General features: G+C 38.1%; 1 long non-coding RNA gene across 1 annotated transcript in view; it reads right to left on the reverse strand.

Moving 5' to 3' along the window:
- Positions 1 to 880: 880 nt before the first annotated feature.
- LOC121037208 (uncharacterized) overlaps positions 881 to 15,982 on the reverse strand; it is a 186,369-nt gene continuing 171,267 nt past the window's right edge. The window contains exon 5 of the long non-coding RNA XR_005793651.1: positions 881 to 954. This is a non-coding gene — a long non-coding RNA (uncharacterized LOC121037208). The remainder of the gene's footprint in view (positions 955 to 15,982) is intronic.

Consider the following 15,982-nt stretch of genomic DNA (forward strand, 5'->3'; position numbering starts at 1 on the left):
CAAAAATTGCATTGAGCAATGACGGTGGCAAGGAGTAGGAAGAAGGGAGTACATATATAGAGAATTGGATGGAGTCAAGAAATATTTAAGTGGTAAATAATAAAGACTGCTATCCTATATTGGTGGTGTAAGGGAGAAATAAGTCAAAGAAGACTCTCAGGGTTCTGGACAGTGAATAGAGACACTACAAGTGGACAGGGCACCTGGGTGGCTCAGTTGGTTAAGCACCTGACTTCGGTTCAGGTCATGACCTTGCAGTTGGTGAATTTGAGCCCTGCATCGGGTTCTGTGCTGACAGCACTGGGCCTGGAGCCTGTTTCAAGATTCTGTGTCTGCCGGTCTCTCTGCCCTTCCCCTGCTCACTTGCGCAAGCTCTCTCTCTCTCTCAAAAATAAACAAACATTTAAAAAACTAATGGGGCGCCTGGGTGGCTCAGTCGGTTAAGCAGCCAACATCGGCTCAGGTCATGATTTTGCAGTCCGTGAGTTCAAGCCCTGCATTGGGCTTTGTGCTGACAGCTCAGGGCCTGGAGCCTGTTTCAGATTCTGTGTCTCCCTCTCTCTCTCTGACTCTCCCCCGTTCATGCTCTGTCTCTCTCTGTCTCAAAAATAAATAAACGTTAAAAGAAAATTTAAAAAAAATAATAAAAAATAAAAAATAAAAAACTAAAAAAAAAAAACACTACAAGTGGATAATGTTATGACTCGCTGAAGTATAAAAGAGGGCCAGTTGGAGGTAATAAATATGTTTTTAGTTCTAAACTTACAGGGTTTCAGGTACTGGTCTAGCAAAATAAATGTAAAAGTCTCATAAATATGGGATCAGTAGGAAAATTGTAAAAGCAAAAGAGTACCTACCCTTAAGACAAAAGGGACTCTAAACTTTAGTATCCCAGGAGATGCCTTCTGCTGCCACGTAGGATAGAGTAGGTTATATCAGCCATCCCATGTAACCCTGCAAGAATCAGGAGAAACTGTATAAATAATACACATATATTTAAAGAAATTAGAACACTGTGTGAACAGTGAGAGGCAAATGAATTGAAATTCTGGAGACAAGGGAGCCCATCCAAGTTGAATTGGCTATGACTGACCATTTTCTAGAATGGGACATTTGCAGAGTTTGATCAGGGACTGAGTATCAAGTTTGGTTTCCACAGCTTTAATGAAATGGAAGGAAAAAGAGAGAGACCTTGGCAGACAAATTGGTATGAGGTTGAAAACCTGGAGAGCCTTGAATGAGCAGCCAGTGTTCCCCCATTGGGGCATTATTTGGGCTCCAAGGTTGTGTTCCATAGGCTTGAGGAATAGAAAGCATCTTCTATAAGGCACAAGGAAAGCTCTTATAATCTTTAAGTGCTTCATAGGCAAAGTCCTACCAGAGGGAGAGGCTGCCTTAAGGACACATTTGTCTCTCCAGCAGACATGTGTCCTATTGAAGCCTCAAAGAAAGGGGCCAAAAGGCAAAGTTCAAAACTTCAAAAGGATAGAGCTGAATATCCTTCATTCTTATTTTGGGATGAGGAAATAGAGACATACCAGGAGTAGAACAAAAAGTCAGGGAAGTCTCTGCATGAGGAAGAAGGGTATAAACCAGAAGTAAATTGACCCTCCCTAAAACATAAATCATAACCTGACTCAGCTATCCCATGTTGCTTGATGGTATTGGCCCCTCACCTTATCTAACCCTAAATACAAAATAGACAAACTATAAACTCACTCCTTAGATTTAATAGAAAACTTGATAAGCAGAAGATAGGATTAATGAATTCAAGGAAAAGTAATAGAAAATATTCAAATTGAAGCATAAAAAGAAAATGAAATGTTAAAATAAAACAAAATAAGAATATAAGGAACATGCAGTGCACATGAATAAAATATATAAATCATTACATTTACAGATATTGAAAATATCTTGTGAAATTTTGAAATTATAAGAAATAATTTACAAATGAGATAAAATTGTCAATTCCTTCAGAATGCAATTTATTAGACTGAAAAAAAAGATTAAATAGAAAATCTGAAGTATTATATGTGAAAAATAACGTTATCAATTTAAAAAATATTTCTCACACAGAAAACTCTATATATGTATGTGTATATTTCTGTGTATATATATATTATATACATACATATACATCATAAACCCACATATATACACACATGTAACAAAGGATTTGTATTTAGATACATATGGGGCACCTGGGTGGCTCAGTCATTGAGCATTCAACTCTTGATTTCAGCTCAGGGTATGTTCCCATGATTCCTCTGCCCCTCTACCCTGCTCACACTCTCTCTCTTAAATAAGAAATAAGAATAAAAAATGAAAAAAGGGATTTGTATTTAGTATATAAAAATAAGACCTACAAATAAATTAGAAACATTCTGACAAACCACTACATAAATGGATAAAATACTTGAATAGGTACCTCACAAAAGAAGAAGATATTTTGATGATGAATAAGCATCATTTTTATTGTAATAAACATTTCACTGTGTATATTTTTAATTAAACATATATTTATATTTATATATAACATATAAATATAGCATACTTTATATTTATTATATATACAAATATAATTTATTATATAGTATACATAATATATAAATATAATATATATATTTATTTATAAAAGTTCTCAGTAACATTAATAGTCAGGGAAATGCAGACTAAAATCACAAAGAGACACTACTATACTCCCAACCAGAAGAGGTGAAATTAGAATAACAGAAATTAATTCCTGCTGGTGAGCCTGTGGAACAGGAATTCCCACATAACAATGACTATAGTGTTAATTAGTACACTCATTTTTGAAAAAGTGAGACTAAAGTGAAACACACACATTCTATGACCCTGTGATCTCATTCCTACATAGCTACCCAAGAGAAAAAAAAGTGCTCGTTTTTAATAAAATGTATGCACAGGAACCCAAGAGAAATTAGCACTATGTCCCATAAAAGATATATAGTAAAATTTCCATTCTGTAATTATAATAGTAGAAAGTAGAAACAATATGCGTGTCCAGGGGCACCTGGGTGGCTCAGTCAGTTAAGCATCTGACTCTTGATCTTGGCTTGGGTCATGAGCTCACGGTTCGTGAATTTGAGGCCAGCATTGTACTCTGTGCTGACAGTGCAGAGCCTGTTTGGGATTTTCTCTCTCCCTCTCTCTCTCTCTGCCCTTCCCCCACTAGCTCACGGGCTGGCGCTCTCTCTCTCTCTCTCTCTCTCTCTCTCTCTCTCTCAAAATAAATAAATAAACTTTAAAAAAAAAACAATATTGGTATCCATAAAAAAAGGAACTAATATAATACATTGTTCCATTCCATTCACACAACGGAACACTGTACAACTATTCAATAACAGGGATGAATGTCACAAATGTGGTTTTGAGCAAAATAAACAGGATATAAAAAGGTAGACAACGCGATTCCACCTACACAGAGTTGAAAAACAAAAGTAACATGTGGTACCAGAGATCAAGATAGGTATTATTTTAGTGGAGACGCATGGGAGATTGACAACAGTCTATGGGTTTATCTAGGTTGTAACTCCATGTCACCTTATCAATGTGTAAAATGTCATGAAACTGAATACAAGATTTTTACCTTTTAGCATATGTGCACTAGTGTGCCCGGGCTGCCATTACCAAATACCACACAGCATAGATGGCTTACACAACAAATATATTTTCTCACAGTTCCACCATCTAGAAGTCCAGGAACAAAGTGTTGACAGGGTTGGTTTCTTCTGAGGGCTCTCTCCTTATCATGCAAATGGATGCCATATCACTGTGGCCTCCGATGGTCTTTCCTCCATTGCCTCCAAATCTGTGTCCAAATTTCCTCTTCTTATGAGAACACCAGTCAAAGTGGATTAAGGCCTCCCCTTACGACCTCATTTCACCTTAAGTGCCTGTTTAAAGCTCCTATCTCCAAATAATCACATTCTGAGGTACAGCGAGTTTGAACTTCAACGTATGACTTTTGAGGGGACACAGTTTAGCCTATAATAGTATGCAATTTATAAATCAATAGGTAAGGAAAACATATCAAAATAATGTTTAAAGGGCAGGCAGAAAAAAACCTGGAAATAAAGACTTGGATGGAACAGCTTGGAAGGAGAAAACCAAGAGTTTGTGGTATCACAGATTCAAGGAAAAAGTGTTTTTATTTTATTTTATGTTTTTAAAATTTTTTTTCAACGTTTATTTATTTTTGCGACAGAGAGAGACACAGCATGAACGGGGGAGAGGCAGAGAGAGAGGGAGACACAGAATCGGAAACAGCCTCCAGGCTCTGAGCCATCAGCCCAGAGCTTGACGCGGGGCTCGAACTCCCGGACCACGAGATCGTGACCTGGCTGAAGTCGGACGCTTAACCGACTGCGCCACCCAGGCGCCCCAGGAAAAAGTGTTTTTAAAAAGGGGATGTGTTCACATGTCCCCAATGCTCTAAAGAGCTGAATGAAAATGAGGATCTGGAAGTGTATATCGGCTTTATAAAAAAGGAAGGTCATCCTAATCTTCAGAAGAGTGGTTTTGCTGGAGTGCAAAGGGTAAAAGACATATTCAAGTGGGTCAAGTAGGGAAAGGATGATCAAAGAGCAGAATAAGATAGTGGAGCCACTTTATTTGAGAGGTTCACCTAGGAATAAGAAATGAGATGGCAGTAGCTGGACGGAAATATGGGCTTGAAAGTTGTCATGATTTTAGCTTTGGCTTTGGTTTCTTTGTTTTTACAACCAGAGAAGATTTTTGCATTCTCAACGGCTGGTGAAATGCAGGCGACTGGGAGGCAGCAGTTGAAGGTATGGGACCCAGAGGAGACACTTGCTTAGATGTTGAAGAGAAGTTGGGATCCAGGGCAGTGACAGAGCAGTTTGTGTTTGGAGAGATGGGCAGCTCCTGCACTATAGAGATGAGAGATGGAATAGAGGGGATTTTAACTAGAATCTTATCAGTAGTGGCCAGCCCTCATGATGTTTCATTTGCAAATGATGACAATGAATGCATCCTGTTCTCAGTCATTCATACTGGATGATTTTCCTCAGCTCTCACCAGTACTTTGGATGTGGCCAGAGGGAAAGACAAAGAGTTGGGGGCAGCCTAGTGGTGTAGAAGAACCATTTTACTGGAATAAAGTCACTTATGCTCACAAGAAGTCAAGGTGATACAGGCTAATGTACTTCATGTGTATAGGTTAGCTCTAGTTTATCCAAGAAAACATTGAAGATCCTATTAACTATCTATCTTCCTCACATTCACACGGCTAATAAAGAGTGAGTCAGAATGTGATTCACTCGGATTCTACAGAACTATTACCTTTAACCACTATACTATCGTGAATAAAAACTATTACCTCAAGCAATAATTTTATGTTAAAATATACTTAATATGTGTAACAAAGAATGTGTAATAACAAGAAAGGTTTGTATAGTAAAGTTAAACAAAAAAATCTCAGATTCCAAAATTAACCACATGACATTGTCACAACTACATCTAGCATAATGCCAGGCACTTAGCAGATACTGTGTAAATATATGCGGAATAAACTGTGTTTAAAACATAGAAAATACCAAAAACAACACAGAACTGAATGGTTTGATGTGGTTAATCTTTGGGTAAGGGTGATTACCTTTCCTCTATTTACCATATTTTTGATTAATTGCTATGGAGGGCTTTTAAGGAAACAAACAAAAAAAATAGGAAAAATAAACTGAGAACAGTCTTTCCCAGTGAAATTGTACTGCCCTCCAATAATTAAGACAGTGTATCCTTTATTATTCTCCACTCCTGTGGCTACACTGTAGGGAATAAATTTCTGCAAGTTGCCACTGAGAACACCCTGTTTGGGGTCTGAATGCCAAGCTGTGGAGTAGATTCTGGATTGATGTAATAAGTTGACCCAGGACCACTGCTTTCCATGAAGGGGTAGTACACAGACAAGAGCATATACAGGTCTGAACCATCTGGGGAAAAGCCCTAGAACTTAGACATTTGCAAATCTATTACACAAGTAGCTTCAAGAGTATGTAGACTGGTTCTTATAGGCAGGCTTTTTAACTTTCCTGAGAAACCTGCAATTATATGGGGAACTAAGTGAAAATTGTGTGAAGATAGCAGCGAACAAAATCATCTTCTGGTAGAATGCAAATAGTAGTTTTAGAAGAGGAAGGGGGGAAGATGGAAGAGAGGGAAGAGAGAGGTTTAAAGCATTTTTTAATAATGGGGAAAATTTGTTTTCTATTCCATGTATCCAGGTGTTTTTTGTTATTTCTGGAGCTTTGTAGTGAACTCAACTGCAAATTAACAGAAGAGAATTAATGTTGGCTGAACTAGAGCAAATAGTATGTATTTGCAGAGATTTAATATAGTCCTCAACCCTTCCCTCCTGCCTCCTTCCAGCATTGCACCCATTTTCCCTGCAGGGAAATCTCATGTGCACATTCAATAGCTCTTCTTTAAATGCTTATTTATTTTCAATTCCTTAATCTGACTGTTAATGCTTGCCCCATTGAGTTTCATTTAAGGTGGGAATTCCTATATTTTTATTACTGAGGTCTTGGAGCTTTAAAGAATCACTTCTTGCTGCATGTAATTTTTAGTTTAAGGAAAGAGGATCCCAATGCAGTTTTTAAGTTGAGAATCCCTTCTTTTTTTTTAAGTTTATTTATTGAGAGAGAGAGAGAGAGAGAGAGAGAGAGAGCAAGGGATGGCAAAGAGAGAGAGGGAGAAAGAATCCCAAGCAGGTTCCACAGTTAGCGCAGAGCCCAATGCAGGGCTCGAACTCATGAACCATGAGATCATGGCCTGAGCCCAAATCAAGAGTCAGATAGATGCTTAACTGACTGAGCTACACAGTACCCCCAAGTTGAGAAGCCCTTCTTAATCAGGGTGCCTGAGGGATATGCTCAGTCACCACCCACAATCGGTGGGTGTTACAGCTACGCCTTTTCAGAAACATACAGTTGCCTCTAGTGTTTCTCTTTCATTCCAGTCCCATTCTCTCAGAGCACTATGTTGAGGACTGTACTGAGAGTAAGTCCTTAGCAATGGGAGTGGCAACCTGGAATGTCTCTATAAAGGACAATTGGACTATAGCTTTCAAATTTAAAAATGAAGTCTTTGGGGCGCCTGGGTGGCTCAGTCAGTTAAGTGTCCAAGTTAAGCTCGGGTCATGATCTCACAGTCCGTGAGTTCGAGCCCTGCATCAGGCTCTGTGCTGACAGCTCAGAGCCTGGAGCCTGCTTTGGATTCTGTGTCTCCTTCTCTCTGCCCCTCCCCTGCTCATGCTCTGTCTCTCTCTGTCTCAAAAATAAAATCATTTAAAATTTTTTAAAAAAAAATGAAGTCTTTGATTTAGCAATTCTGAATACAGGTATTTATTCTACAGAAGCGTTTCCAATGTCTTTGTCATAAGAGATGTAAAATTATATATGTATTTGGATATTAGTCGCATAACTGTAATTACAAAATATAGGGAAAAATTGGTTTACGTGTAAGAAGACTGGTAAAATAAATTATGCTATCTTCATAAAATGGAATATTCTGCAGCTGTGAAAAACAATTAGGTCTCCGGGTGGTAGTTTTAAATTAAAAAGTCAGCTATGTGAGAAAATAATAAATAAACATAAGGAAAATACACACACATATATACAACACATCTAGATATATACATACACACATACATAGATCTCTTGTTTTATATATAATTACTGAATGATATTATTAAATGCACAGAATACCTTTAGAAAATAAATAAGGCAATAGTTGTTGCTTTCAAGGAGAAGAACTCATTAACCTGGGAACAAAACCGGGAGGGACGCATACTATATACTTTATTCACTTCTGTGGTTTTGAATTTCAGTCAATGTGCATGAATTGCCTATCCAATAGTTAATAAATAAAATAATATTAAGATAAAGTACACAATGATTAGATACCACTTATTTTAGTATTGTCATCCCAAAGAAACTCGTATAAAGCCAGGGATTGTCTAGGCCTGTATATCCTGTGTATCATCCAGTCACAGGTAGGATGATTAAGGTTAGGCAAATGATTTAGCTGTCTTGTAAGAGAATTTTATTGGCCTATTCACTTTAGCATCTTATTTGTTTGCATTTCACACACGCACACACATGCACACACAGTTTTTTATATATGTGTAAACACATATCTTTCCATGTATATATGCATATAAACAAAATAATCATATTAATAGCAATAATAATGTTGCAAAAGCCATCTTGAATGTGAAACATTCAGAATTAGGCTCCTTATATGTATGGGCCTGATAAAAAGAATGATCACATCACTGAAAGTCAGGAGAAGGAGAAATCAGATGCTAGGATCTAATCACCACCATTCATTTTATATATTGTTTCAGGACATTAATAATGGCATACAGGTTTAGGATGAGTGGATATTTCTGTTGGGCTGACCCTTTTATCATCATTAAATATTCTCTTTAACTCTGGAAATATTTCTGATCATAAATGTTTCCTTTTTTAATAGTATTAAGGCAATACTAACTTTCTTTTTGGTTAGTATTTCCTTGATGTGTCTTTTATCTTTCTACATCATTTTACTTCCACTTTTTCTATGCCCTTATATTTAAAGGTATTTCTTATTATGAGAGTTATTTTCTTCTTTTCTAAATCCTATAATTTTTATCTTAATTAGAGAACTTGATCTATTTTTATTTAATTAATAATATATTTGAGCTAAATCCACCATCATAATCTATGCTCTGTAGGAATATACATATTTTTTTCATAGTCTTGCCTTCTTTTGAAATAATTATGAATTTTAAAAATCACTCCATTTCCCCTCTAATAGCTTGCCTGTTACACATTTCCTTAATTCACTTCTACATTTCTTCTTGTCTTGTCAGAGTATATAAAAAATTATTACTTTTACCACTTCCCCAACAACAAAAAGATTTTATGACCCTTACTTACAACATATATTAAAACTCAAAAACCATTATTGCCATTGTTTTAAACAGTCTTTATTTATTTAGATCTACATACAGACTCATTTTTTAAAACTTGTTTCATCTTTCATTTGAGATTATTTTTCTTCTAGCTAAATGACTTCCTTTGTATTTCTGTTAATGTGAGTTATTCTAACACAGGCTACTACATCATGCCCATAAGCAAAAGACGTAGCCATTGTTCCTTCATTTTGAGTTCAATGAATATTTATTGGATCTGGCTCTTTCTCTAACAGAGGGAGAAGATGGTAGATGAGAAGGAATTGCTTATAATAGAACAAGGATAACAGACCTGTGGCCAGCTTACTATATTTAAAGTAGAAATAGATAATAGGGGCATAAAGAAGCATAAGTCCTTTTGGAGAAGGCAGAAAGAAGGGTAAGTACTTTAAATAGAGGCATAGTCCTTTTGGAGAAGTACAAATAGAGGGAGGAGTAATAATGAACATCATAGAGGACAGTGATGAGGAGTGTTGACTCTTGTATCTGCAGATCTAAGTCGAAAGTTCAAGTCTTCCCTTGTAAACTGGGTACCCTAAGGGGTAAACAAATAACACTTGTCTAAACTTCCAGTCCAAGTCCTAAAATAAGAAAAATAATATTTCACTTTATGAGATGAATATGGGGATTAAGATAAAAAATAATATATCTAACACAGCACATAGAAGTTCCATAAATCATGCAATTATTAAAAATTCAAGAAAGGCTTCATTTACCTTGTATCATTGGAGTTGCCTTTGCAAAATAAGTCAAATTTTCAGTGGAAAGATATCAGAAGTAGTAATCTACCTGGTGAAGAATCAGCAAGAAAAATGGTCTGAGGTCTGAATGAAATTACTATGTTCAGGGCACAGCAAAGAGTTAAGGCTGTGATGCCCTGAGCTACCTAATGGGACACAACTCTGCAGGAAGGTGTTTTGGAACTTCATCATGAAGGGCTTTAGGTGCCTTGAGAAGTAATGATTCATGAAATACGCAGATAACCTGCAGTGGAGATTTGTGCTAAATGGATAAAGCATCATTATGGCTATTTGTACAGCAATGTTACACTTGACCATCTTATCAAACAAGTTCAGACTTGTTTGCTAAAACACACGGCACAGAAAGAAGGAATCATTCACATCTTCTAGTTCTGTGATCCTCTGCCCACAACTCACCTCCAATGCCAGCCACCTTAGATTGAACAACATAATAAAAATTTCAGATGGATTAGAAAAGCTCCATATCTTTTCCCTTAGAAGGTTTTAGATTGGCTAATCCAGATTCCCAATTTCTCATTGACAAGTACCTTTTCTTCCTGTGCAAACAATGGGGAGGAATACATCTTCACTATTCCCCTTCCCAAACTACCCCCAGTCTCTTAAAGAACAACCTTCAGCCTTGTTTGTGCACAGTATATAAAAATCATGCCACAGTTATTATAGAAAACTATTTAGAAACACAAGTTTGCAAATCAAAGATTCACGAAGAGGATTACATTTTCTGTTTTGCCAACCCAGTAGACTGTATTTGCCATCAAATGGCAAATTTATCACCTCTGGTGATGAGCCAAATCTTGTGGAATCAGAACATGACAATCCACCCATGGTTTTGGGTGTAGAGGCAAAGCCCCAACGTCTGCAAACAATTCTTGCAATTTCTCTGCCCACACTGCCTTCTTTTCTGTTGGAATGAGTTTACCCTTTCTTATGTCAGTTAATGACTTGAAGGAACCCACAAAAAAACCCACTCATTTATTCGTGCTCCAAATCCTTTGCTAGTATTCTGTAAATGCACTACAGTAAGTAACAGGGAATGATCTCAGAAAGTAATGTTCTCATTATACTTGGGGAAGGGGGCAGCAGATGTGGTATAAAACATCAGATGGATTGCTCTCCTGGGAGCATTTAAGAAGACCCTGTGTGAGGCTTACAGTTTTCAAAGCATTATGGCCAAGATGGCGAATGGTCTGAAAACTGCTGAAAGAAGAATATTGGAGGAAGAGGACTCTTCAAGGGGAATGGAGGGCTGACAGGACGTAAACAAGAAGGCCCTTATTCAGTATATGAAAGGTGCCATGGGGAGGAACAAGTTGGCTTGTTTGATACTGCTAAAAGCCAAAGGTCAGTAAGTATAGTTTGGTGGATATGGTCAGTCAGAGTCATCCAGAAATGGATAGGGATATAGGCAACTCTCTGTGTGAAGGTCAACGAAGGTTACATGGCCATTCATTTGTAAAGCCATAACTGATACTGATACATGTGATTGAACTAAATCACCTTGGAGGTTGTTTCTAACACCAAAGTACTGTTTCTACACTAAGACGTACTTTGGCACATATATAGGGTCCCTTTACTGTTATGCCTGTTTCCTCTTTCTCTGTCCATCTCTTCTTTATGTTTTCAGAGATGTCTAAAATCCAGGAAACCCTTTGATTGGCACTACTGGAGATTCCTCAAGCCTCAGCAGTTTTTTTTTTCTTCAAAATATGTTCTTAGATTCCCTATTCAAAAATCAACCAAACAGCTTATTAAAAATATATATTTCTGTGCCCTACTGTACACAAGCTGAAACCAGATCCCTGTAGATGGGTCCCAGGAATATGCTTTTAACTAGCCTTTTCAGGGGCACCTGGGTGGCTCAGCTGGTTGAATCTGACTCTTGGTTTTGACTCAGGTCACGATCTCATGGTTTTGTGAGTTCGAGCCACACGTTGGGCTCCATACTCCATAGTGCAGGATTTTCTGTCTCCCTCTATCTCTGTCCCTTTCCTACTCATGCTGTCTCTGTTTCTCTAAAAATTAACTAAAAAATAGTTGTCTTCCAGGTGATTCTTATACCCAACTAGGTTTGAGAATCATTTCCCTAACCTATTTCTCTCCAGTGTTTTCTGTACTTGTTAATTTTAAACATCAGGAGTGTCCAAGTGAGAGCAAGCTAGAGCAAGGAATTGAGATTCAGAATGATAAAGGCCTGGTCTCTGAATATATCTAGCTAGTTTTCAGTACCCTTTTCTCCCTCAGGTATTGCATCTAGTGTTCTATTATGATGAAAACCAGAAACCCAAATATGAAACTTTTCCATTGTCTTTTCCCTGAGAGAGATCATAAAGCGGCTACTCCCAAGAATAAGTTCAGCAGAATGGACTGCTACCTATTAGGGTAGAGGTTCTCAATTGTGGCTGCACATAGACATCATCATTGGAACTTTAATACCTAAGCCAGGTCCCACAGCAAGACAATTAAATCAGAATCTGCAGGGCTGAGGACAAATCATCTCCTTTCTTAGACTGATTCAAGTACCACAATGTTTTTGCTACCTAAGCACTTTGCATAGAATGTTATTTTTGTACTGATCACATTTTTTTGGTAATTATTTATGTGTAAGTGCCTTCACCCCACCTCCCCATGAGTCTGCAGTGTGGGGACTATATCATCAGCGTAGACATTAGGTACCTAGGACATATGCATATTTAAAAGTAAATTAAATATTATGGAAAAGCCTTGAAATTGCACATGCTGTGAAATAATCTATGGAATATCAAAGTTTAATTTATGCCTCCTGGGAAAAAAAATTCTGAACATATTTTGCAAGTCTGTTTCTCCATTTCTGAGGCTAAAGAATTACTCTAGTATACTTTCATTGCAAGTCAGAAGTGGTCTTTTGACTAAGCATTAATAAAATTTCTAAATCATAAACAAACTAAGATTTATCACTTGTCCTAAGGTTGACACTGCCATTATTCTTAATTACTCCCTAACTCTCACACATTATTCATTATGTCCCCAGATAGGGGAAATGAGAAGAGACTTCTGCTTTAAGAAAGAATGAATTCTTCCTGAGGTTACATCTTGTATACTCAAAATATCTCCCCTAGATGGTTATTTATAGCACTCCCTGGGAAAAGCAATGGCAAGTTCTGGTAAACAGTGAATTAAAAAAAAAAAAGAAATAAACCTTTGGGATTTTGTTAGGGAACCATCACTCCTTTGAAATTACAATAGAAAAGAATTGCTCGACATTTAGCCCTGGTCCTTATTTACAGAGAGGTGGGGGGAGGGGGACGGGAAACAAGCAGCAGGATTTCTCTCCCAGAGGATACCAGTCGGTGTTACCTGGTGAACTGGGAGAGATACTAGACATTGTAGCTCAGAACAGCAGTCTGCATCCTGGAAATACCACCTTGGTATTTTCCTGCAGAGATGGCTGTGGCCTGTTCCATAGTTGTAGAAGTCTTCATGTATCATTCTCCTAAGAAGTCTTCATGTATATGCCCATTTTGAATAATCAGAGTATCATTAGGTTCTAGTTATTGGATAACTGACATGTACCAGGCACTAAGTACTTTAGCATACTGACTCATCTAATCCTCATAAGAATCATGAGAGGTAGCTATTATTTACCCCAGTTTTACAAGTGAAGAAACAGGCTTAAGGAGGTGAAGACTGTGAGTGTCTTATATATTGCATTGCACCACCAATGTTTTATCACACAAATTTTGTAAGTGAAATAAGGCAGTACAGTTAGTTTGCTGGGGTGCATGGTGGGAGATACCAGAAATACTTTAATAGGAGTATTGCCAGTAGATAAAGCAGGGTATGCAATGACCAACAGATGATGGCTGACCTATGTTATGTGGTCATCCACAGGTACTAAAAAAGATTTCTGGTCAATGAGATATCAGACTTTCTCACTACGAACCCTACTGGAAAGGCCTTTCAATTGTCAGCCACTGACTCTTTGGTATCTAGTACAGACTAGATCTATCAGAGACGCATCCCAGGACCTCAAAAAGATTGACCAGAAGATTTAACTGATGACTGTCCAAGTGAAAGAGAGTTCTCTCTTCTATGTGGTAGTGTCCCCTCGGTTTACCATAGAGGGGGAAGTTCAGCTATCTTTTCCACTCTTGAACCATGGGTTTACTCATGTGGTTAGGGGAGGAAGCACAGGTCAGATATTTAGGCTGTGATAATCTCTTAGTAGTCACATCAGAATAGTGGTGGTTCTGGGGGTGCCTGGGTGGCTCAGTTGGTTGAGCATCCAACTCTTGATTTTGGCTCAGGTCATGATCTCACAGTCATGGGATTGGGCCCTGCACTGGGCTCCACACTGAGCATGGAGCCTGCTTAAGATTCTCTCTCTCTCTCTCTCTCTCTCTCTCTCTCTCTCTCTCTCTCCCTCTGCCCCTCTTCCCTGCCCATGTTCTCTCTCTCTCTAAAAAAAATAGTGGTGGTTCCGAACTCCACATAGAGAACTTAAACTGAGGGAGGAACTTTACTCTCTCAGTGACCCAAAGGATAGGACACTGGTTAAATGCTGTGAGTGAGGGAGTTTAATTATCACTAATAACTATGAAGCTACTGGGCTGCCTTTCTTGCCATCTCATCTTCCTTATTTTGTGCACTTATTTCCTCCCTTTTGTACTTTAAAAAATATTTCTTCTCTCCAACTGGTAGCTATTCTTTCTCTCTTCTTTTTGTAGTGTTATCGTGATGTGTATTAGTTTGCTAGCGATGCCACAACAAAATATCACAGGCTTACACAGAAATGTACTTTCTCATGGTTCAGGAGGCTGGACGGCCAAGATAAAGGTGTCATCGGGGCTGGCTTTTCCTGAGATCTCTCCTTGGCTTGCAATGGCAGTATTTTCGCTGTGTCCTCACATGACTTTCTTCATGCAAAGTGCATCCCATTTCTCTCCTTCTCCTTAAAGGGTGTCAATCCTATTGCATTAGGACCCCACCCTTATGATTTCATCAAACCTTAATTACCTCTTTAAAGTCCCTATCTCCAATTACAGTCACATTGGAAATTAGGGCTTCAAATATGAACTATGGTATGGAGGAGCACAATTCAGTCCATAGCTCTATGTTTGGATTCTCAGTTTGGAGGCTTATGTACTTTAGTTCTATAGCATAAAACATTATAAACACACAAAAATATCTACATATACATATACAATGTGAGCAATATCTAAGCTTAATTAATTCCTTCACCCTTTTTTTTTTCCTTCAAGACCAAGCTGGAAAGCAGCTGAAGGCACTGAAAGTCTAATTTTTGGTCTAAGAAGGGCGAAAGCTGCCCTATCCCACGAGGATAAGTGGAAACGGCTGAAAGCCATAGAAGCCAAACCATCAGTGATGTAGACACAGAGGTGGGGCAGGGGTGCTGTTGGAGGAACAGGCTGTTGAAGAAGACAGTCCTGAGCCTTAATCCTGGTCCACTCATTGCCACTTGCTTGGCCAGGAGTGAGTTATTTTCTTACTGTTGATTCCCTTATTTGTGCATGGGTCATATGAATCTGCTCGTAAGGGATACTGCAAAGGCACAGAGGGTGCAGGCAAACATACATGAGTACGTGCACGCACATTGAAGTGCCTGATGCAGAGTAGGAACTGAAAGTCAAAGTCTATGGGCCACATTTTTAGTACATTTTAAAAACCATTTAGATGCCCATGTCTCACAGACACAAACTTGATACGAGGCCCACAGGCAATGTATATATGCAAGTTTAAAGCCACAGAGGAAATATCAGACTTTCACCTTCAAAATAAAGACTCTTAAATACAGAGCCTGGCATCTTCCCTATGTCTTATCAGGAGCTCAGCAGAGTGAGGGAGTTGGGATGAATGAATTTTCATTCACACTAGGCTGAAGGCTCCTTGTGAGCAAGAATCTCCTCTGTTTTGTTGGCTATTGTACACCTAGAACTTAACACAGTGTCTGGTACATAGATGTTCAGTATTTATTCATGACGGGGTGAAGTCATGCTCACAAGTTACTGTGCTTGCAGGTAGATACACGAGAAGCCTGTAAAATAAGAATATGGAAAAGGCCTTTCTCCTTCCAAAAACAGAAAAGTTCTTAGAAGTTGTTCAAAGTTGCTTTAGAGTTTACTTCACAAATAAGATATAACCTAGAGGCTTATAATAAAGAAGGACCAAGAAGTTCAGACAAAAAAAAATATTAAAACTTAGTTCTTTCACATCCCATGATGAATGT

This window comes from Herpailurus yagouaroundi, unplaced genomic scaffold (genome assembly GCF_014898765.1).
Source record: "Herpailurus yagouaroundi ecotype Mexico unplaced genomic scaffold, PumYag 163, whole genome shotgun sequence".
In the NCBI taxonomy this organism is placed as follows: Eukaryota; Metazoa; Chordata; class Mammalia; order Carnivora; family Felidae; genus Herpailurus; species Herpailurus yagouaroundi.